Source organism: Rattus norvegicus, chromosome 9 (genome assembly GCF_036323735.1).
Source record: "Rattus norvegicus strain BN/NHsdMcwi chromosome 9, GRCr8, whole genome shotgun sequence".
NCBI classification, from domain to species: domain Eukaryota; kingdom Metazoa; phylum Chordata; class Mammalia; order Rodentia; family Muridae; genus Rattus; species Rattus norvegicus.
In genome coordinates, this window is record NC_086027.1 from 24,948,013 (window position 1) to 24,970,900 (window position 22,888).

The 22,888-nt window shown below is 42.0% G+C and overlaps 1 long non-coding RNA gene across 1 annotated transcript in view; it reads right to left on the reverse strand.

The window, feature by feature from the left end:
- Positions 1-8,592, reverse strand: part of LOC120094640 (uncharacterized) — a 24,991-nt gene extending 16,399 nt beyond the window's left edge. Inside the window, exons 1-2 of the long non-coding RNA XR_005489054.2 lie at positions 8,410-8,592; positions 6,729-8,033 (exon numbers count right to left, since the gene is read on the reverse strand). This is a non-coding gene — a long non-coding RNA (uncharacterized LOC120094640). The remainder of the gene's footprint in view (positions 1-6,728; positions 8,034-8,409) is intronic.
- Positions 8,593-22,888: the final 14,296 nt, after the last annotated feature.

The following is a 22,888-nucleotide window of genomic DNA, read 5'->3' on the forward strand; positions in this document are numbered from 1 at the left end:
ATGCAAACCCATATTGGAAACCCATGCTTCCTACCAACACTGGGATCACCTTCAAGAGCCTTTCCCTAAAACTGCTTATTTACTCCCCAAAAATGAGATGAAAACCATTATCAAAAGCAACTTAGGAAAGAAAGGGTTCATTTCACACAGGACTTCACCTAACAATTCATCATCTAAAGCAGTGAGCACAGCAACTCAAGCAGGGCAGAAATCTGGAGGCAGGAGCTGATACAGAGGCCATGGAGGAGTGATGCTCACTGACTTGCTCTCGATGGCTTGCTTAGCCTCTCCTCTTTCCTTTTCTTTTCTCTTCCTTTCTTCATTCCTTCCTTCCTTTCTTCCTTCCTTCCATATACATAGAATTTGGAATGACTGCATTCTTAGGTTAGTGTTTCCCAGACTTAACTTTCATGCAATGGTACAAATTCCCAGAGAGTCCACAGAGTTGTCAAACTATTCATTTTGCTAACAATAACAATAACAAAAGGTCACCATTTCTGAGAGAAAGGGATATTTCAACGCCAATAAAAAGGAAAGTTCCGAGGGACCCAGAAGTAGGGGCAGGCCCTTCTGGTTGCTGCCCTCACAGAGAGCCAAAACCTAGCCCTGAGGAGCAACTTAAGGCCCGAGACTAGAGGTAAGACCAATTTTTCTGCTCTAAGTGACCTGCCTGGTGGACACAGGACACATGCCCACAGGAACAGCTGAAAGCCATGAAAGGAATGACTACACGCCTGAAAGCAGAACACTCTGTTCCCATACCTGGCTGAAAGAAAACAGGAAAACAGGTCTACAGCACTCCTGACACACAGGCCTATAGGACTGTCAAGCCACTGCTAGAAATAGCAGAACAAGGTAATATCAGAGACAACCTGATGGCGAGAGGCAAGCGCAAGAACCCAAGCAACAGAAACCAATACTACATGGCATCATCGGAGCCCCAATTCTCCCACCAAAGCAAACACTGAATATCCAAACACACCAGAAAAGCAAGATCTAGATTTAAAATCACATTTGATCATGATAATGGAGCATTTTAAGAAAGACATAAAGAATTCCTTTAGAGAAATGCAGGAAAACACAAATAAACAAGTAGAAGCCCATAGAGAGAAAACACAAAAATCCCTGAAAGGATTACAGGAAAACACAATCAAACAGGTGAAGGAATTGAAAATGAAAATAGAAACAATAAAGAAAGAAAAAAGGGAGACAACCTGGATATAGAAAACCAAAGGAAGAAGCAAAGAGCCGTAGATACAAGCATCACCAACAGAATACAAGAGATAGAAGAGAGAATCTCAGGAGCAGAAGAGTCCATTGAAATCATTGACACAACTGTCAAAGATAATGTAAAACGGATAAAGCTACTGGTCCAAAACATACAGGAAATCCAGGACACAGTGAGAAGATCAAACCTAAGGATCATAGGTATAGAAGAGAGTGAAGATGCCCAACTCAAAGTACTAGAAAATACCTTCAACAAAATCATAGAACAAAATTTCCCTTACCTAAAGAAAGAGATGCCGATAAACATACAAGAAGCCTATAGAACTAACTCCAAATAAATTGGACCAGAAAACAAACTCCTCCCATCACATAATAGTCAAAACACCAAATGCACAAAACAAAGAAATAATATTGAAAGCAGTAAGGGAAAAAGGTCAAGTAACATATAAAGGCAGACTTATCAGAATTACACCAGACTTCTCACCAGAGACTATGAAAGGAAGAAGATCCTGGACAGATGTCATACAGACCCTAAGAGAACACAAATGCCAGCCCAGGTTACTGTATCCAGCAAAACTCTCAATTAACATAAATGGAGAAACCAAGATATTCCATGACAAAACCAAATTTACACAATATCTTTCTACAAATCCAGCCCTACAAAGGATAATAAAGGGTAAAGCCGAACACAAAGAGGCAAGCTACATCCTAGAAAAAGCAAGAAACCAATCGTTTTGCAACAAAACAAAGAGAAGAAAAGCACACAAACATAATCTCACATCAAAACACTAATATAACAGGAAGCAACAGTCACTACTCCTTAATATCTCTCAACATCAATGGACTCAATTCCCCAGTAAAAAGACCCAGATTAACAATGGATACGTAATGAGGACCCAGCATTTCGCTGCCTACAGGAAACACACCTCAGAGACAAAGACAGACACTACCTCAGAGTAAAAGGCTAGAAAACAACAAATGGTCTGAAGAAGCAAGCTAGAGTAGCTATTCTAATATTGAATAAAATTGATTTTCAACCAAAAGTCATCAAAAAAGATAAGGAAGGACACTTCATATTCATCAAAGGAAAAATCCACCAAGATGAACTCTCAATCCTAAATATTTAGCTCCAAATATCAAGCTCCAAATACAAGGGCACCTACATACATAAAAGAAACCTTACTAAAGCTCAAAGCACACATTGCACCTCACACAATAATAGTAGGAGATTTCGACACCCGACTCTCATCAGTGGACAGATCATGGAAACAGAAATTAAACAGAGACATAGAAAGATTAACAGAAGTCATGGACCAAATGGACTTAACAGATATTTATAGAATATTCTATCCTAAAACAAAAGGATATACTTTCTTCTCACCACCTCATGGTACTTTCTCCAAAATTGACCATATAATTGGGCACAAAACAGGCCTAAACAGATACAGAAAGATAGAAATAATCCCATGTGTCCTATCAGACCACTACGGGCTAAAGCTGGTCTTCAATAACAATAAGGAAAGAACTCCCACATATACATGGAAGTTGAAAAATGCTCTACTCAAGATAACCTGGTCAAGGAAGAAATAAAGAAAGAAATTACAGAATTCTAAGAATTTAATGAAAAAGAAGGTAAAATATACCCAAACTTATGGGACACAATGAAAGCTGCACTAAGAGGAAAACTCATAGCTCTGAGTGCCTGCAGAAAGAAACAGGAGAGAGCATATGTCAGCAGCTTGACAGCACACCTAAACAAAACAGCTCTAGAACAAAAAGAAGCAAATACACCCAGGAGGAGTAGAAGGCAGGAAATAATCAAACTCAGAGCTGAAATCAACCAAGTAGAAACAAAAAGGATTGTACAGAGAATCAACAGAACCAAAAGCTAGTTCTTTGAGAAAATCAACAAAATAGATAAACCCTTAGCCAGACTAACCAGAGGACACAGAGAGTGTGTCCGAATTAACAAAATCAGAAATAAAAAGGGAGAGATAACAACAGGATCAGAGGAAATTCAAAAAATCATCAGATAATATTACAAAAGCCTCTATTCAACAAAATTGGAAAATCTGGAGGAAATGGACAATTTCTTAGACAGATACCAGGTACCGAAGTTAAATCAGGAATGGATAAACCATTTAAATAACGCCATAACTCCTAAAGAAATAGAAGCAGTCATTAAAAACCTCCCAACCAAAAAGAGCCCAGAACCAGATGGGCTTAGCGCAGAATTCTATCAGACCTTCATAGAAGATCTCATACCAATACTATCCAAACTATTCCACAAAATTGAAAAAGACGGAGTGCTACCGAATTCCTTCTATGAAGCCACAATTACTCTTATACCTAAACAAAACAAAGACCCAACAAAGAAAGAGAACTTCAGACCAATTTCCCTTATGAATGTCGATGCGAAAATACTCAATAAAATTCTTGCAAACGGAATCCAAGAACACATCAAAATGATCATCCACCATGATCAAGTAGGCTTCATCCCAGGGATGCAGGGACGGTTTAATATAGAGAAAACCATCAACGTAATCCATTATATAAACAAACTGAAAGATAAAAACCATATGATTATTTCATTAGATGTTGAGAAAGCATTTGACAAAATTCAACACCCCTTCATGATAAAAGTCCTGGAAAGAATAGGAATTCAAGACCCATACCTAAACATAGTAAAAGCCATATACAGCAAAGCAGTAGCTAACATTAAACTAAATGGAGAGAAACTTGAAGCAATCCCATTAAAATCAGGGACTAGACAAGGCTGCCCACTTTCTCCCTACTTATTCAATATAGTTCTTGAAGTTGTAGCCAGAGCAATCAGACAACAAAAGGAGATCAAGGGGATACAGATTGGAAAGGAAGACGTCAAAATATCACTATTTGCAGATGATATGATAGTATATTTAAGTGATCCCAAAAGTTCCACCAGAGAACTACTAAAGCTGATAAACGACTTCAGCAAAGTGGCTGGGTATAAAATTAACTCAAATAAATCAGTAGCCTTCCTCTACACAAAAGAGAAACAAGCCGAGAAAGAAATTAGGGAAATGATACCCTTCATAATAGTCCCAAATAATATAAAATACCTCAATGTGACTTTAACCAAGCAAGTGAAGGATCTGTATGATAAGAACTTCAAGCCTCTGAAGAAAGAAATTGAAGAAGATCTCAGAAGATGGAAAGATCTCCCATACTCATTGATTGGCAGGATTAATATAGTAAAAATGGTCATTTTACCAAAAGCGATCTACAGATTCAATGCAATCCCCATTAAAATTCCAATCCAATTCTTCATAGAGTTAGACAGAACAATTTGCAAATTCATCTGGAATAACAAAAAACCCAGGATAGTTAAAATTGTCCTCAACAATAAAAGGACTTCCGGGGGAATCACTATCCCTGAACTCAAGCAGTATTACAGAGCAATAGTGATTAAAAACTGTATGGTACAGAGACAGGGAGATAGACCAGTGGAATAGAATTGAAGACCCAGAAATGAACCCACACACCTATGGTCACTTGATTTTTGACAAAGGAGCCAAAACCATCCAATGGAAAAAAAAAGGTAGCATTTTCAGCAAATGGTGCTGGTTCAACTGGAGGTCAGCATGTAGAAGAATTCAGATCGATCCATTTTTATCACCCTGTACAAAGCTTAAGTCCAAGTGGATCAAGGACCTCCATATCAAACCAGATACACTCAAACTAATAGAAGAAAATTGGGAAAGAATCTAAGATCAAGAATCGACAAATGGGATCTCACAAAACTACAAAGCTTCTGTAAGGCATAGGACACTGTTGTTAGGACAAAATGGCAACCAACAGATTGGGAAAAGATCTTTACCAATCCTACAACTGATAGAGGGCTTACATCCAAAATATATAAAGAACTCATGAAGTTAGACCGCAGGGAGACAAATAACACTATTAAAATGGGGTTCAGAGCTAAACAAATAATTCACAGCTGAGGAATGCTGAATGGCTGAGAAGCACTTAAAGAAATGTTCAACATCTTTAGTCATAAGGGAAATGCAAATCAAAACAACCCTGAGATTCCACCTCACACCAGTCAGAATGGCTAAGATCAAAAACTCTGGCAACAACAGTTGCTGGCGAGGATGTGGAAAAAGAGGAACACTCCTCCATTGTTGGTGGGATTGCAGACTGGTACAACCATTCTGGAAATCAATCTGGAGGTTCCTCAGAAAATTGGACATTGCACTACCTGAGGACCCAGCTATACCTCTCTTGGGCATATACCCAAAAGATGCTCCAACATATAACAAAGACACATGCTCTACTATGTTCATAACAGCCTTATTTATAATAGCCAGAAGCTGGAAAGAACCCAGATGGCCTTCAACAGAGGAATGGATACAGAAAATGTGGTACATCTACACAATGGAATACTACTCAGTTATCAAAAACAATGACTTTATGAAATTCATAGGCAAATGGATGGAACTGGAAAATATCATCCTGAGTGAGGTAACCCAATCACAGAAAAACACACATGGTATGCACTCATTGATAAGTGGATATTAGCCCCAATGCTTAAATTACCCTAGATGCACAGAACATATGAAACTCAAGAAGGATGACCAAAATGCGGATGCTTCACTCCTTCTTTAAAAGGGGAACAAGAATAACCTTGGGAGGGGATAAGGAGGCAAAGTTTAGAACAGAGGCAGAAGGAACACCCATTCAGAGCCTGCCCCACATGTGGCCCATACATATACAGCCACCAAACTAGATAAGATGGATGAAGCAAAGAAGTGCAGGCTGACAGGAACCGGATGTAGATCTCTCCTGTGAGACACAACCAGAATACAGCAAATACATAGGTGAATGACAGCAGCAAACCACTGAACTGAGAAAGGGACCCCCGTTGAAGGAATCAGAGAAAGGACTGAAAGAGCTGAAGGGGTTTGAGACCCCATATGAACAACAATGCCAAGCAACCAGAGCTTCCAGGGACTAAGCCACTACCCAAAGACTAGACATGGACTGACCCTGGGCTCCAACTGCATAGGTAGTAATGAATAGCCTAATAAGGGCACCAGTGGAAGGGGAAGTTCTTGGTCCTACCAAGACTGAACCCCAGTGAACGTGATTGTTGTGGGGAGGGCAGTAATGGGGGGGATGTTTGGGAGAGGAACACCCATATAGAAGGGGAGGGAGAGGGGCTAGAGGGATGTTGGCCTGGAAACCGGGAAAGGGAATAACATTTGAAATGTAAATAAGAAATACTCAAGTTAATAAAGATGGAAAAAGAAAAAAAGGGCAGACTGGAATTTCTAAACAAAAGAGAGTTCTTCCCCCCCAAAAAATAGGTTTGTTAATGTATTTTTAAATTTGTTGTTGTTCAAAACAATATCATTATGGTTGCATACAGATACAGAAATATTTGCAACATTAAATTCTGTTTAATAACACAGTGTGTGTATAAGCATCTCCTTAATTTGACGCGGGCTTTTTGAACTTACACGGATCCAAAGTGCGGTTTGCTCTGATGTTTCATTCCTATCACTGCCGCTGTTGAAAGTTCTGGCTCAGGGTCTGGGAAGATGTCTCGGGAGAAAGGTGCCCTCTGTGCAGCATCTGGACCTGAGTTGCGTTCCTGGACCTGAAGGAAGAGACTGGGGGAGAAGCCATGGGGGCGGGGAGGGACTAAGAGTAACAGAGAGGTTGGGGGAAGGGTTGGAGGGACAATGCATGAAAACACTCTTCATTTGAAAATACCACAAAGACATCCGATGCTCTGCACATTAGTTTAGAAATAATGTAAAAAAAAAAATAGCTGCATATGGTCGCATATGCTTTTAATCCCAGGACTCCAGAGTCGGAGGGGGCGTTAAGATCTTTACAAGTTCAAAGCCAGCCTGGTCTACATAAGAAATTCCAATCCAGCTAAGGCTTTGTCATGAGGCCGTCTCTCAAAAACCAAGCAAATAGGTAAAGTAAGGCCTGTGACTTGTGAATTGCACACTTGAGTTTTGGCAGTGTTTCAAAGTGTTTCTTTTATAGTATTTGTGGACCACACAGTTGTAATAAGGAAACACCGCTATTAAGCGGGATGTTGGTAAATAAAGGAACTAGGAGATTTCTGGCGGAACCACAAAGTTAATTGCATATTTTATCATTTTGGTACTGTGAGAAAAATCACAAGCTCACCCCAGTTGCAGAGATAAACTTTTTTTTTTTGAAAATTCAAATCACTTTTTAGTAAAAATTATCTTCTTGGTGTTTCAATTTCTTTTTTTTTTTTTTTTTTGGTTCTTTTTTTTCGGAGCTGGGGACCGAACCCAGGGCCTTAGCGCTTCCTAGGTAAGCGCTCTACCACTGAGCTAAATCCCCAGCCCCTCAATTTCTTATAATCTGTGCCCACCGTTATAGTTATACTGTAGTCTCTTTTGTTGTTGCTGTGGTAAACGGCCTAACCAAAACTACTAAAGGAAGGAAAAGTTCATTTAGTTCACAGGTCAGGTACAGTACATCACCTCAAACAAGTCTAGGCTGCGGGTTCATCAAATAACTGGTCACATGACTTCTGTGTCAGAGGTGAGAGGAATGAATGTTGCGGAGTGCCCAGCTGGCTTCTCCCACTCCGCATAGCCCAGGATCTCCATCCAGGGACCGGTATTTCTTACAGCTAAGCTGGAGTTTTCCACATCAGCTAACCTAGTCAAAGTCATCCCCCAAAGCGAGGGGAGAGGATTGTCCTCAAGGTGACTCTAGGTTCCATCATACTGACAGCACTGTCATAGCCATAGTACTGGTTTCTCTGAAGCCTGTGAAAAAAAACCGAATAGTATTTCATTTACTAGGATGTACGCGCCCCCTGGTGGAGAACATGTAAAGCCAAAGAAAGACTTTTTCTTTTTTTTTTTGCTTTTTTTAATTTTAATTTTACTGGATATTTTATGTACTTACATTTCAAATGTTATCCCCTTCCCCCTTCTCCCAACCACCTTCTCCTCTCCCCCTGCTTCTATGAAGATGCTCCCATGCCTTCCCACCCACTCCCACCTCAACACCCTGGCATTCCCCTACACTGGGAAAACGAGCCTTCACAGGACCAAGGGCTTCTCCTCCTATTGCTGCTGTACAATGCCATCCTCTGCTTCATATGTGGCCACAGCCATAGGTCCCTCCATGTGTACTCACTGGTTGGTGGTTTAGTCCCTGGGAGCTCTGGTAGGGTCTGGTTGATATTGTTGTTCTTCCTATGGGATTGCAAACCCCTTCAGCTCTTTCAGTCCTTTCCCTAACTCCTCCTTTGGGGTCCCCATGCTCAGTCCAATGGTTGGCTGCAGGCATCCTCATCTGTATCATTAAGGCTCTGGCAGAGCCTCTCAGGAGACATCCACATCAGGCTCCTGTCAGAAAGCGCTTCATGCCCAGAAGAACCTCTTACCGGAAGTCCTAGCTTTGACACACTTGGCACAGAATCTCTAGACATGTATTTTAAAAGCAAATAAAATACTACTAGATACATTTTCCAGCAGAAAAAAAAAAAACGAAGGATCTGAAAGTAACACTGTGAGTGTTACCATTTCAAAGGTTTGGAAAACTGATTGTCCTCACATTGTCACTGTAACTTATTGAAATACCGTGTTTGCTTTAGAACAGAATCCATTCACAAAGCCAGATTTAATAGGCTGACTGCCTGTAACACCACAAAGAGATACGTTAAGAGAAACACACACATGCGCGCGCGCGCGCGCACACACACACACACACACACATCTAGTGCTGCTGTTACAAAAACTCCTATAATACCTTACTTCTGACAAGCTTGAGGTTTCTCCGTCTTAAATGAACTGGTGGAAGTTTGATTCAGAGCCAGCAGAACAGACAGTACCCATGGAAATGAGGTAGGGGCTATGGGAGGGTGTTAAGCAGATAGTTGAAGATGTGTGTAATCTACAGCCCAGTGTAGCTATGGATGTGACCCAACACAAACTCATAGACTCACCCAGAACCCAATGAGGTTTATTTTGGTCACTTGATTGTGCAGTTTCAAAGTGTGCACTTTGTAAATGATGGTGTCAAGTTACAATGTCAAAAAGCCGGCTCTGCCTGAGACCTTAGAGAATTGAATTAAGTGTAAGGGTGAAGCTTCAGAATGAAGAGAAAGATGGTTCTTGTTTCTGGTTTCAGACAATTCAGTGAGCAGTTGAGGTAGGAGATAGAAAAACAAGGGCAGGCTTGAATCAGTAAGTGATATGTTGAAATGGAGTCTTTATTATATTTTTGTCCGTTTAAAAATGTTTATAATACAATATTCATGGGCTGGAGAGATGTCTCTGTGGGTATAGGTAGGTACTTGTCAACAAGCATGATTCCCCGAGTTCAATCCCCAGAATCTACAGGGTAGAAAGAAAGAACTGACTCCCATTGGCTGTCTGTTCCTCTGGCTTCCGCACATACCATGACATACACAGCCACATTCATACACTTATGTAAACACACAAAGAAACAAACACGTAAATGCATAACTAAATGTAAGTTTCTCTAATACTCAGTAATATAATCATGACAGAATATGGTAATTCTACTTGATTTCAATTTTTATTAACTATGGATTCTGGCTTCCTTGTCTGACCATTATTGATCATACAACTTTACTGGTGAACAACTGGGTATGCCTGGCCTGTTTCCTTCTGTGGTCTGCCTTATGAGAAACCATACTGTTCCAAAAAGCTTAGGTGAATTGTATCTCTGGTGAGGGCACGAAGGGTGTCATAGTTAGGGTTTTACTGCTGTGAACAGACACCAAGACCAAGGCAAGTCTTATAAAGGACATTTATTTGGGGCTGGCTTATAGGTTCAGAGGTTCAGTCCATTATCATCAAGGTGGGAACATGGCAGCATCCAGGCAGGCATGGTGCGAGAGGAGCTGAGAGTTCTACATCTTGTTCCAAAGGCAAACAGGAGACGACTGGCTCCCACATATTTAGGAGAGTGGTCTAAAAGTCCACCACCATAGTGACACACTTCCTTCAACAAGGCCATACCTACTCTAGCAAGGCCACACCTCCCAATGGTACCACACCCTAGCTCAAGCATATTGAAACCAACACAAAGGGTGATTACGAATCAGATACCCTGGCTTAAAATATTGTTCCTTCTAGTTACATTAGAAACTTTAGGAGGTGTACCAACAAAAGAGAGAAGATACTGGAACATGAGGCAATCTTTTTTTTTTTAAGGATAAATGATAGGTGTTAGGGTCTTGAAGAATCCATAGAGTGTTTAATGTCTCACCAGCTTTTAGTCGGGAGGCCAAAACAGGTGCAATTTGGGCTGTGACATCAGCTGGACTTGAATTCAGATGCTGCCTGTGGCTTTTTTGTGGCCTTGGGTAAATCGTTGGACTCTCCCACATTTCCCCTCTGTAGTGTAGACAAGGAGGAAGCCTGTTAAATTGCTTTCTATGATAAAATAGCAGCCACATCCCCTCTTTCATACTGCTTGTCTTCTTGTTCGAGCCCCCAAACCACTGTACTGATGCATTGTGTCCCTGGACCTCCTGGACTCTGAAGGTCTCAGGCAAAAGGAAGTTCCTATGAGATGCTTTTGGTGGGCGAGGAGATTAGGGATCTTCTGTTACAGGTTAAACAAAAAAACAAAACAAAAACAAAATAAACGAAAAAAAAACCAAAAAACCTTTAGGTTCTTTGTTCTAAGGGACTATGCTGTGGAGCCTAAGATTACAAATGCAAGGTTCTTGGTGGCATTGCCTATAAGAAACAAGATCATATGGGGATGACCTGAATATGCCTAGCACAGGCTCAGTTAGATAAGTTCTGCAGATGCATTTGGGGAAATTATTGCTAATCAAGGCAAAGCCTGATGACTAAGAAAATCAACACGGGAGAACATTTGCAAGCTAGGCTATAAGCCTAATGCAATGCAGGCTCCCCCAACCCCACCTTGAGTGAATAGAGAGGAGAACCTGTCTTGGCCATGCATATGAATTCTAACAGTGGGGGTTTGAATAAAGTGAGCATTTTCTCACTTTGCTTTCGAGTTTTCAGCATTCAGTATCTCTGAGTTGCAAAAATAGAGAAAGTTACGTATTTGTTTTCTGTCTGTCTGGTTTGATCTGGTTTGCTTTGCTTTGCTTTGCTTTGCTTTGCTTTGCTTTGGTTTTCGAAGTTGAGACATTCAAGGACAGCGTCTTTGGCAGAGCTCTGTGGAGCCCACGGTTTGTTGGTCAGAGTTGAACACTGATGCATTCCCACAAAAGGGATCATTTAGGAAAACGGATGAGACCTCATCTCTGCAACTCCCCCAAAGCCCTGCACACAAGAGCAAGTTTAAATGGACTCACATTTATATTATCACAAAATATGCATGCAAAAATGGTTTAAAACTGGATCGACTGTCAATGTCATCCCAGCTTTTACAGTCTAAGGCTTGTGTTTACTGTAGGAAAATATCATGCATGCCTGTGGCATATGTCATGCTTGTATAACATTTACACCCTTCACATTCCACTTCAATTGTCCCAACACATCACCCCCACAACTTCATTCCTGTTTATTTTCATTTTTTTTTTAAATTTAAAGGGTCCAGTTAGAGCTGTCTGTATACACATGGGTATTATTCACGGGAGCATGGACAACCATCAGTGGCCACTCCTAATACAGAGAAGTGGCATTCCCTCCCCCAGCAGATCATCAGTGGCTAGAGAGGAATTTTAATGTAGCAACATGGCTGCACTGGCAAGAGGTCACATCCGAAGACCCGTAGGTCTGTGTGATTCAACTGAAATGATACACTTTTAATCACTCTGGCTGGAATATATACACGGCCTTAGTACATATCTGTAATCTCAAACAATAAAGGTAACGTTAGTTTGTAGAAGGAAGCAGCCATGTTTGAAAGTGATGTGTAATTGAGTAGCAGATAAAGTGATTAATCAGAGAAAGATTTGATGAATAAGTCAGAGATAAGGTATGCTCATCTCTTACAAGAACAGACAGGAAACAGAGGAAGAACTTAAGAGCACAGAATGAGGCAGTGTAGTACAGTGGGAGTTGAGTTTGTTCAGTTCAGTGCAAGGCAGCAGAGGCAGCTGAAGCCAGAGAATAAGAAGGAGCCAGAAGATTAAAAGAATTATCAGAGTTAGTTTGAGGCAAAGCAGAACAATTCAGTGAGAAGCTGAGAGAAGCCAAACTGAATCAGTCAGCTTGGAGAGGAGTTTTGGCCAGAACAGCTGAGTTGAATCAGACAGCCAAAGTTTAGAAAGAACTTCAAAAGGTGAATGCAGTAAGCCTCCAAGGTGACAATGACATCTGATGGATAAAAGTTATGTTTACAACTGGCAGTATAGCCTCAGTAAGTGAAGTGAAATGTTCAGGTTATGTCATGTAAAGCTTTGCTGAAGCTGGCTTATGTGATGATTTGCTGAAGCAGACCCATAACGTTTGAATGGTGTATAAATATGACCTAACAGACAGTGATGGCTTGCTTGCATTGCTAGCTGTGCAATGCTTCATTGCTGTCTCGTCTTTGCTGATCTTTACTTTGTTAAGAGAGGCATGGCGAAGAACATTTTTTCTGGCATTCTGACTGGTTCTAGTCACTCCCACTGAAGCTGATTTGCTGGAGACCTGGCTGTTTCTGCTGGATTGTGAAGTTGCTGCTGATTTGTGTTTGGTGACACTTTTGAACTGGACTATTTGCATTCTAACAACAGAGATTGGAATTACCTCAAAGAAATACTTCAGGTCCATAGTCCCTTGTCCTATTTACCATCTTTTCTTCTCTACCTGTGGATTGTGGACTAGAAGTGGGGTTGAAGCATTTGAGAACCCTTATTAAAGAAGGGTTTTAAAAATCTAGGCCTACAGTAGGAGGTGGAGTTTCCTTGGTAGCTTCTCACTTCTCCATGCTAGACTTTTGACTGGCTAGATCTTGTGCAGGGAACCACAGTACATCATGAGTTCTTGTGTGCAACAGCCATGTCATGTCCAGAAGACAGCATTTCACAGCACTCCAACCCATCCCTGGCTCTTACAGTCTTTCTAACCCTCTTTGAAGATGTTCTCTGAGCCTTGTCAGTTCTCTGAGCTCTATGGATGAGCATTCTCAGTCACTTAATCTTAACTTTTGAATAGTTATGAGTCTCTGCATTGACCACTACCCATTGTAGTAACTTAAAAAATATTTTAAATATTTTCTAAGATTAAAAATATTCCATAATGAACATTGTTAGATATATCTTTTTCCCTTCCCAGCAAAAAGAAAGAAGCTGAATTATCAGGAGGGGAAAATAAACAGATTTGAAGGTTTTGAGAAAAAGAATGGGCAGCGATCTTCTTGGTTTTTACTCCTCAATAGTTAGTGTGGACAAAAGTGCACACAGTAACCATAGTTGTGGTTACTGTGGCAAGGGGAGTTATCTATAACGGCATGTTCCTTCTTTGTGTGGATGGGTTAAAATTAGTGGTGAATTGAACTCTAGGTTAAGTAGAATCAAATACAAAACAATCATGGTGAAGCATTGAGTAAAGAATTAAGAAATCACATTTTTTGCTTCTTTGGGGGAAAACAGCTATCACAGAGGACCTAAGTTGCTGGATGACAAACAAGTAGCTCTTTCTAAACACAGACCTAGCAGCTGTTAATAGCTCATTTTGTTCCATGACTACTTTGTGGCTTGCCCTCAGTGCCCAGCCACAGAGAGGACAGGGCCTTAATAATTATTTAGGGATGTGTGGTTACTGGCATAAATCTTCAAAAGACATTATTTCCATCTGCTCAGCTAGTTGGAATGGATGGGTGAGTTTTCCTTAAAGCATGCTGACCTGGGACCCAAGGCTTGGCTCCGATGCAGAGGCTGCTCATTTTTAGAAGAAAATCAACAACAAAATGTTATGAAACCCATAGAATTGAATTCACTTGAGGCCTCTGACAATCGGAATAAGGCAATCTTCAGAGAAAGAATGACCAAGTGGCATGTCTACATGTCACCCAGAACAGGACAATGTGGGTATTTAAAATCCTCTTCACTTCCTAAGAATGGCAGACCACATCTCACCGGGTCCACAGTATCTTGTAGGTCTGTGCTCTGCTGTGCGTGCTACCACAGATGGTAGGGAGAATCTCTTGTGTATTGGATGGAAGCATTCCCTGTCAATAAAACGCTCATGGCCTGTTAGCTGAGGTGCGAAATAGGAGGTGGGAGTTCCAGTAGGGGAGAGGAACTCTGGGATAGAGTTAGACATGGGAGGAGATTTGCCTCAAACTCTGAGGAGACAGACACATGAAACTGAGAATGACAGCCACATGCCATTCATAGAATAGAGTAAACAAGTTAGTTAAGTTATGAACTAGTCAGAGAACAAACCAAAACTTATGGCCCAGGCATTTATTCATACATGATTAAGTCTTAGGGTCACTACTTCAGGAACCGGGACATAAGTGGAAAAGCCTGTGGTTATACAATATATCACACTTCACCATTTACTACCTGATGGTTTACTTTTATACTAGTCTGTGCTCTTTAGTATGCTAAACATTCACCAGTGTCTGAGCTCCTTGAGAAAATACCGTTTCATGGTGGATTCCTTGTCTCTGATATTAAAGCTGGCACAGAGGAATTATGTGATGACATATTTTTATGGATGAACACATGAATAAATAATGGGTTTGAGAAGCTCAAGGGCCCAACTAGTTCAACCAATAGAGAGAAAAACCCATCGTAAATAATTCCTTATTTAGGGGGAAGGATGTAGCTTGGTGGGTAGGGTGCATGTTTATTGAAGACAAGAGCCTGAGTTCCAGCATCCAGCAAGCACGGAAGCACACTTCTGTAGTCTTACCATGCAGGAAACAGAGACAGAGGGGTCAGAAGTTCAATGTAATCCTTGACAAGTTATGGAGTTTGAGGCTGGCCCGTGCTATGTGACTCGGTCTGTCTGTTAAATACTTACCCGTCTTTATTTAGATTTTTATTTTTAGGTGCTGAGCACTATACTGTTGAATCTTGGGGCTTTCATCAAAGGGGAGAAGCAATTCTTGCTTTATGTGACTGTTAGGAAGATCAAGCAAGACAGTTCGTATAAAGTAATTGCGAGGATTCCATCATACAAGGGTGTGTGTGTGTGTGTGTGTGTGTGTGTGTGTGTGTGTGTGTGTAGCATGCCTTTCACTTGGGAGGCAGAGACAGGTAGAGCTCTGTGAGTTTGAGGCCAGCCTGATCTATATAGTGAGTTTTGGGCTAGCTAAGTGGCACAGTTAAACTCTGTCTACAGTAAAGGAAGGAAGGAAGGAAGGAAGGAAGGAAGGAAGGAAGGAAGGAAGGAAGGAAGGGAGGGAGGGAGGGAGGGAGGGAGGAGGAAAGAAAGAAAGAAAGGAAGGAAGGAAGAAAGAAAGAAAAAAGAAAGAAAGAAAGAAAGAAAAAAGAAAGAAGGAAAGAAAGAAATAAAGAAAAAAGAAAGAGAGAAAGAAAGAAAGAAAGAAAGAAAGAAAGAAAGAAAGAAAGAAAGAAAGAACGAACCTGTCATATAATAGGTACCTCCTAAGTCACCAACAAGAAGACATTCAGGGTGAGCAACTTTACAAGTGGCTGGTGATCAGCTATTCCCAGAAATTCAACTGAAACACCAAGGCATGACTACTTTTCTTCCTTGCTTGATTTGTAAATCCATTCAGCCCATTCGTTCACACACAGGCATTAGTGGCTGATACTTACACGATTGCACAAAACTGTCCTCATTAGTGTGGGCTGTGCTGGTGTCTTAGAAAGCAGTTAGCCCTACTGTCCTCCACCCCAGATCCTTAGATGATGTGCTAAACTAAACACTTGCACTGAGCCTGGGGCTATAACTCAGGATGTCTCCTTTGCTCATTTACTAGCTGGGACCAATTACCCGAGTGAATTTCCAACATGGCTCCTGCCCAGGACCTCCCATCACCTTCTTCTTATTACTTGAACTTGTATCAGTGCCAGTGGTGCAGATGGTGGGATTGCTGGGAATGGAGCCCTTTTCCACTTTCACAAGAGAATCAGCTGTCCCCAAACCAGCTTTGTGATATTCTTTCTGAGGGAAATGAGATTCCCAATCCCCTTTGTTTTCTGAGAAGCCTGAACCTCCCCGTTCTCTGGACCCAGTTATGTGTGTGACGTAGCTGTCATCTTTCTTTCATTTAAGACTTCAAAGCTAAATAACTTTTCCCAGGACACAGGCACAAAAGAAAAAACCTCTCTGAACTATACCCCACCCAATCTTTGTCCAACACCATCTTCCGCAGAGGGATTTCATCAGTGTTTGGGCCTTGAGAATACTTCATTGACTAACCCTGGCTTCCCCTCCTTAAAATGCTTCAGAATCCAAGAATCCTCGGACGACCAGGAATGGACTTTATACAGAGTAATTAAATGTCCCTTTTGCATCTGAGCTTGTTTCCTGTGCCCTCCCTTCTGAGGTAACAGACAAACAGAATCTTCTCTCTCTCTTTCAGAACCACATTTCTGAGAAAAGCCTGGCCCAGTTGTGTCTTTCTTCACTCATCTCCATGTGTTTAGTTAAACACTTCTTTCCAGACAACCCAGTTCAATTGGGACCCCTGGCCCAGTCTTTATGACTGTGCAGATCAAAGCTAAATGACTTACGTTTAAATATTCCACAAAGTCCAAAACTAACTCAAGCCTTTAGGACAAAAGCCAGTACAGTGGTACTAGCAACAGGACGGTCTCAGACTCCATCTATGGTACAATCAACTTTAATCATATTTGAAAGAAAAGGAGCCCTTTATTGACTTAAAAGTGGGAAGTTTAGAGAGAACATCTTGTGTATTGTACGGGTGTATGCCCTGTCAATTAAAAAACAATGGCTTACAGGAAAGGGGAGAATAGAAGGTGGGACATCCAGGAGACAGAGAATTTTGGGATGGAGCCAGGCAGGAAATTCTCCTAGGAAGGAAGATTTGTGGAGACAGATGCATGATACCTGAGCTATGTATCAGATTGAAGGTTTAAAAAAATGGACTAGCTTGAGTTATGATCTAGTAAAGAAGAGCCTAGCTATATAGCCAAGGTATTTGTAAATATATATTTATTATGAGTCTGAGTCTTATTTCTAGGAGGCATGGGGAGGGGAGAAAGAACTTGGACCTAACTTCTACATCTATCCCAATATGCTAATTAAAATAATCAAGTGAAGGGGTCAGAAAGATTGCTCAGTGTGGGGGGGGGTGGTGTGGGGGGATGAGTGGGTGTGTGTCTGTCCTAGTTGGTGCTCTCCTTGAATTCAGTGTGAGTACAGGGTTAGAGCAGTGGCATAGCTCTGAGACTTTATTTAGCCTTGAAAAGTGCTGAGAGAAGTTAGGTAGGCAGGCACTCTTTGAATAATAACATGCTGGCTTGCACAGGGAAGCAGGTGACCCAAAGCAAGGAGACAGATCTAGCCTAAAGGCAGAGATGCCAGGCTGTGCTACTTAGTTATCTTGGTGACAATATTTAGCAATCAGTGCAAAGTGGCTTCTATATGTCCATTTCACTATGTACAAACATGTCCATTTCACCAGGTACAAACATGTCCATTTCACCGTGTACAAGTGTGTCCATTTCACCATGTATGAAGATGATTGGTGAAAACATGAAGAAGCTATATGACTGGTTTCTCTCCACACCTAGAAGGAATGGGAAACTATGTTCTTTGTGTTCCATTGACGTAAAAACCTGAAAATAATTCTACCTGACGCCTACATTGAGCAAGGGGGATAGCACACCAGGGCTCTGCCTCAGTGCTGGGTGAGAAACAGTTTCTCCCAGCAGGCAGAGTATGAACTAGCAATTCAATGAGTTGGGTGAAAGGGAATGGAGGGTCCATACCAGATCCACCTTAAGCATCTTTTTTTTTTTTATACCTCAGATTTTATTCCCCTCCTGGTCCTTCCTCCAACTTTTCCACAATCCATACCCCTCCTGCATCTCCACAAAGATGTCCCCACCCCACCCACACCACCAGACCTCTAAACTTCCTGGAGCCTCCAGTCTCTTGAGGGTTTGGTGCATCTTCTCTGATTGAACTCAAACCCGGGAGTCCTCTGCTGTGTATGTGTTGGGGGCCTCATATCAGCTGGTGTATGCTGCCTGATTGTTGATCCAGCGTCTGAGAGATCTGGGGGATTCAGGCTAATTGAGACTGCTGGTCCTCCTACAGGGTTACCCTCCTCCTTGACTTCCTCCAGCTTTTCCCTGATTCAGCCAGGGGATCAGAAGTTTCTGTTCATTGGCTGGTGCAAATTTCTGCCTCTGAGTCTTTTAGCTGCTGGTTGGGTCTTTCGGAGGGCAGTCATGATAGTCTCATTTTTTCTCAGCGCTCCATAGCCTCAGTAATGGTGTCAGGCCTTGGGGCCTCTCCTTGAGCTGGATCCCACTTTGGGCCTGTCACTGAACCTCCTTTTCCTCAGGTTCTTTTTCCATTTCCATCTCTGCAGTTCTTTCAGACAGGAAGGATTATGGGTCATAGCTTTGGCTGTGGGATAACAAGCCCATCCTTCACTTGATGCCCTGTCTTTTGGCTGGAGGTGGGTTCAGTAAGTTCCCTCTCCCCACAGTAGGATATTTCATCTAGAGTGCCCCCTTTGAGTCCTGAGAGTCTCTCACTCCCCAGGTCTCTGGTACATTCTGGAGGGTTCTCCAACCTCATACTTCCTAAGGTCGCCTGTTTTCATTCTTTCTGCTGGCCTTCAGGGCTTCAGTCCTTTTCCCCACCCAATACCAGATTATTTTCCCCTCTTCCACGCCCCCCCATCCCCTTTTCCTCCCCTGTCCCTACCCATTTGTGGTTGCTTTCTTCACCTTCCCAAGTGGAACTGAGGTATCCACACTTGGGCCCTTCAGTTTATTGACCTTTTTGAATCCTGTGGGTATTCTGTACTTTTTTCCCCTTTGGCTAATATCTATTTCTTAGTGAGTATATCCTGTGCATGTCCTTTTGGTTCTGAGTTACCTCACTCAGGATAATATTTTCTAGTTCCATCCATTTGCCTGCAAAACTCAGGATGTCACTGTCCTTAATATCTTAGTAGTATTCCGCTAAGAACCACATTTTCTATATCAATCCCTCTGTTGTGGGACATCTGAGTTGTTTCCATCTTCTGGCTATCATAAATAAGATTGCTACGAACATAGTGGAGCATGTGCCCCTGTGGCATGGTGGGGCATCTTTTGGATATATTGCCAAGAGTGGTATAGCTGGGTCTTCAGGTACATCTATTTCCAAATTTCTGAGGAAACTCCAAATTGATTTCCAGAGTGGTCATACCAGTTTACAAGTTTGGGTTTTTGAGCCTGGATTTGGGAGATCTGATTCAAGTCAAAGGATGAGAATTGAGAATCTGATTTCTTAATAGCCATCCTGTGATTCTACAAGCTAGATGTTGTGAGCAGGACTCTATAAAATTTTTATCAACAAAAGAATTCTGCCAGTCATTATTGGATAATGTCCCCCCAGGTTATTTTCTGATGAGAAAATCAAAAGTCTATAGCAGCCTCTACTCCCTTAAGGGGAGGAGGAGGGGAGGATTTAGCAGATATTAAGAACCAGAGATATTGTTCTCATGCTGAGAAAGCCTCTCTGGGGTGTGAACCACTCACTTCTGAAGTTTTAAGATACTTAGGCTGTTTGGTTTTTTGGTGGTTAGCTTCCTAAAAACCAAACAACCCAATCAAAAGATGGGGTATAGAACTAAACCAAGAACTCACAAAAGAGAAATCTTGAATGGCTGAGAAGCACCTAAAGAAATGTTCAAAGTCCTTACTGATCAGAGAAATGCAAATCAAAATGATTCCGAGATTCTACCTCACACCAGTCAGAATGGCTAAAATCAAAACCTCAGGTGACAACACATGTTGGTGAGGATATGGAAAAAGAGGAATATTCCTCCATTGCTGGTGGGATTGCAAACTGGTGCAACCACTTTGGAAATCAATTTGGAGGTTTATCAGAAAATTGGAAATAGATCTACCTGAAGACCCAGCTATACCACTCTAGGACATATAGCCAAAAGACAATTCACCATGCCACAGGGGCACATGTTCCACTATGTTCATAGTGACCTTGTATGTGATAGCCAGAAGCTGAAAAGAACCCATATACCCCATGACAAAAGAATGGATACAGAAAATGTGGTTCATTTACACAATGGAATACTACTCAGCAATGGAGAATGAGGACATCCTGAGTTTTGCAGGCAAATGGATGAAATTAGAAAGTATCATCCTGAGGGAGGTAACTCAGACCCAAAAGGACCTGCATGGTATGTACTCACTAATAAGTGGATATTAGCCAAAATTGAATAAACAAATAAACAAAACCAGAATACCCAAGATACAATCCACAGAACTCAAAAAGGTCAACAAGCTGAAGGGCCCAAGTGAGGACACCTCAGTCCCACTTGGGAGGGTGAAGAAAGCAACCACAAAGGGGAGGAGGGAGGAAGAACCTGTGGGGGAAAGGGATTGCGGGGGCAAGATATGTCATTAGGTGGGGGAAAAGGACTGAAGCCCTTAGGGCCAACAGAATGAATGAAAACAGGCGACCTTAGGAAGTTTGAGGTTGGGAGGACCCTCCAGAATGTACCAGAGACCTGGGAGGTGAGAGACTCTCAAGACTCAAAGGAAGGGACCCTAGATCAAATGCCATACAGTGAGGAGATGGAATTCGGAGAACCCACCTCCAACCAAAAGACAGGGCATCATGTGAGAGATGGGGTTGCTATCCCATAGTCAAACTCTGACCCATAATTCTTTCTGTCTAAAAAAACTGCAGGGATGGAAATGGAGAAAAGCATGAAGAAAAGAAGGTTCAGTGACAGGCCCAAAGTGGGATCTAGCTCAAGATGAGGCCCTAATTACTGAGGCTATGGAGTGCTCACAAAAGGGACCTACCATGACTGCCCTCCAATATATCCAACAAGCAGCTGAAAGATTCAGATGCAGATATGTGCACCCAACCAATGAGCAGAAGCTCTAGTTAGGCCAGTTATTGCTTGGCCATCCCCTCATTCTCTGTTCCATCCCTCATCCCTGCATTTCTTGTAGGCAGGACAAATTTGGGGTTGGAAGTTTTGTGGGTGGGTTGATGTCCCTATTGCTCCACTGGGCTTCCTGCCTGACTACAGGAGGTGGCATATTCAGGTCCCACATTCCCACTGCTATGAGTCTGGGTTTCAACCAAGGTCATGCCCATTGATTCCTGGGAGCCTCCTCTACCCCAGGTCTCTGGCATATGTATGAGAAATGTCCCCATACCCACACCTCCACCAGCTGCAGATGCCCATCTGACCATCTCCCCTCTCTCTTCCCACACCTTATTCTGACCCCACCAATTCCCCTGTCCATCCCCTCTCCCACCAAGCTCATCCCCCCATCTACCTCCTACAACAATTTAATTCCCTCTTCTAAGTGAGATTCAGGCTGGTAATTCCAGCTCCAGCATCGGACACTTTCTTCTGACCTTGGGGGGCCCCTGTACTCACAGAGACACACTCACATACAGATGTGTAAACATTTTCTTTTAAGTTGGTGAGTTTTTTTTTTCTTCATATATTTGAGCTCCCATTACTGAGCAGATCGCAATAAGAATAGCTACCAGAACTACTGAGCTGGAACTTGAAAGCGGAACGTGAGGCACGCCAGGATCAAGTGGAGGAAGAGGTCCTACAAGATTCCCAGTACAGCCTGGAGAGCCTGGCTCGGCTTTGATGGGATAGGAGAGCGCCGGCCCATAGCAGGGAAGGGTTCGTCATCTCCTGCCTGCCTCTTTTCTTCTTACTTCACCTGTATCATCAGTGGGCGTCCATCTGTCCAACCACACTAGAGAAAACAGTAATCTGATCTCTTTTCGTGTAACAGAATAACTCATTGTTTACAGTATATCCGTTGCTAGGGCACACAGAATAAAGCAAGAACTTTGCCCTCAAGAGTTTGCATTTTACTGCAAAACCATAAAGCCACTTGTGACTCCCTACAGCACTCTCTAGACACAGAAGAGTGGTGGGGAATGGCTGCCATGGCAAGGAACTGGTAACCAATTAACCATTGCAATAGAGCTCATAAAAGACATGTGGGAATTCTGCAGCTTTCCTGAATCCTTCCTTTTATTCAGTTATATACAGTGTGGATGCCTTTGCTCGTTTTTTAATTATGTTAGATATTTGCCCTCAGAATCAATGTTTTAAAAGCAGTATCTACCATCAGGATTAAACATAACCAATGACACCTTTACTTGAAGCCTCGTGTCCTGTCATCACATTGACAAGACTGGGCTGGATGCGATGATGATAGTTTTTTTTTTTTTTTTTTGGTTCTTTTTTTCGGAGCTGGGGACCGAACCCAGGGCCTTGCGCTTCCTAGGTAAGCGCTCTACCACTGAGCTAAATCCCCAGCCCCAACGATGATGATAGTTTATTATCCTGGTTCTCCCTGGAACCTAAAGGTCATCCTTGACTACATAGCAAGACAGCCTGGGCTACATGAGGCTATGTCTCAAAAAGAGGAGAAGAGGTGGAGGAAGAGGGGCAGGTTAAATTTTGATATAGCTAAATTAACTTTTCATTATAATTTCAAAGTTTTCCCTTATTTAAGCAACTTTACCCCACCTCAAGCTCTGAGTTTTGC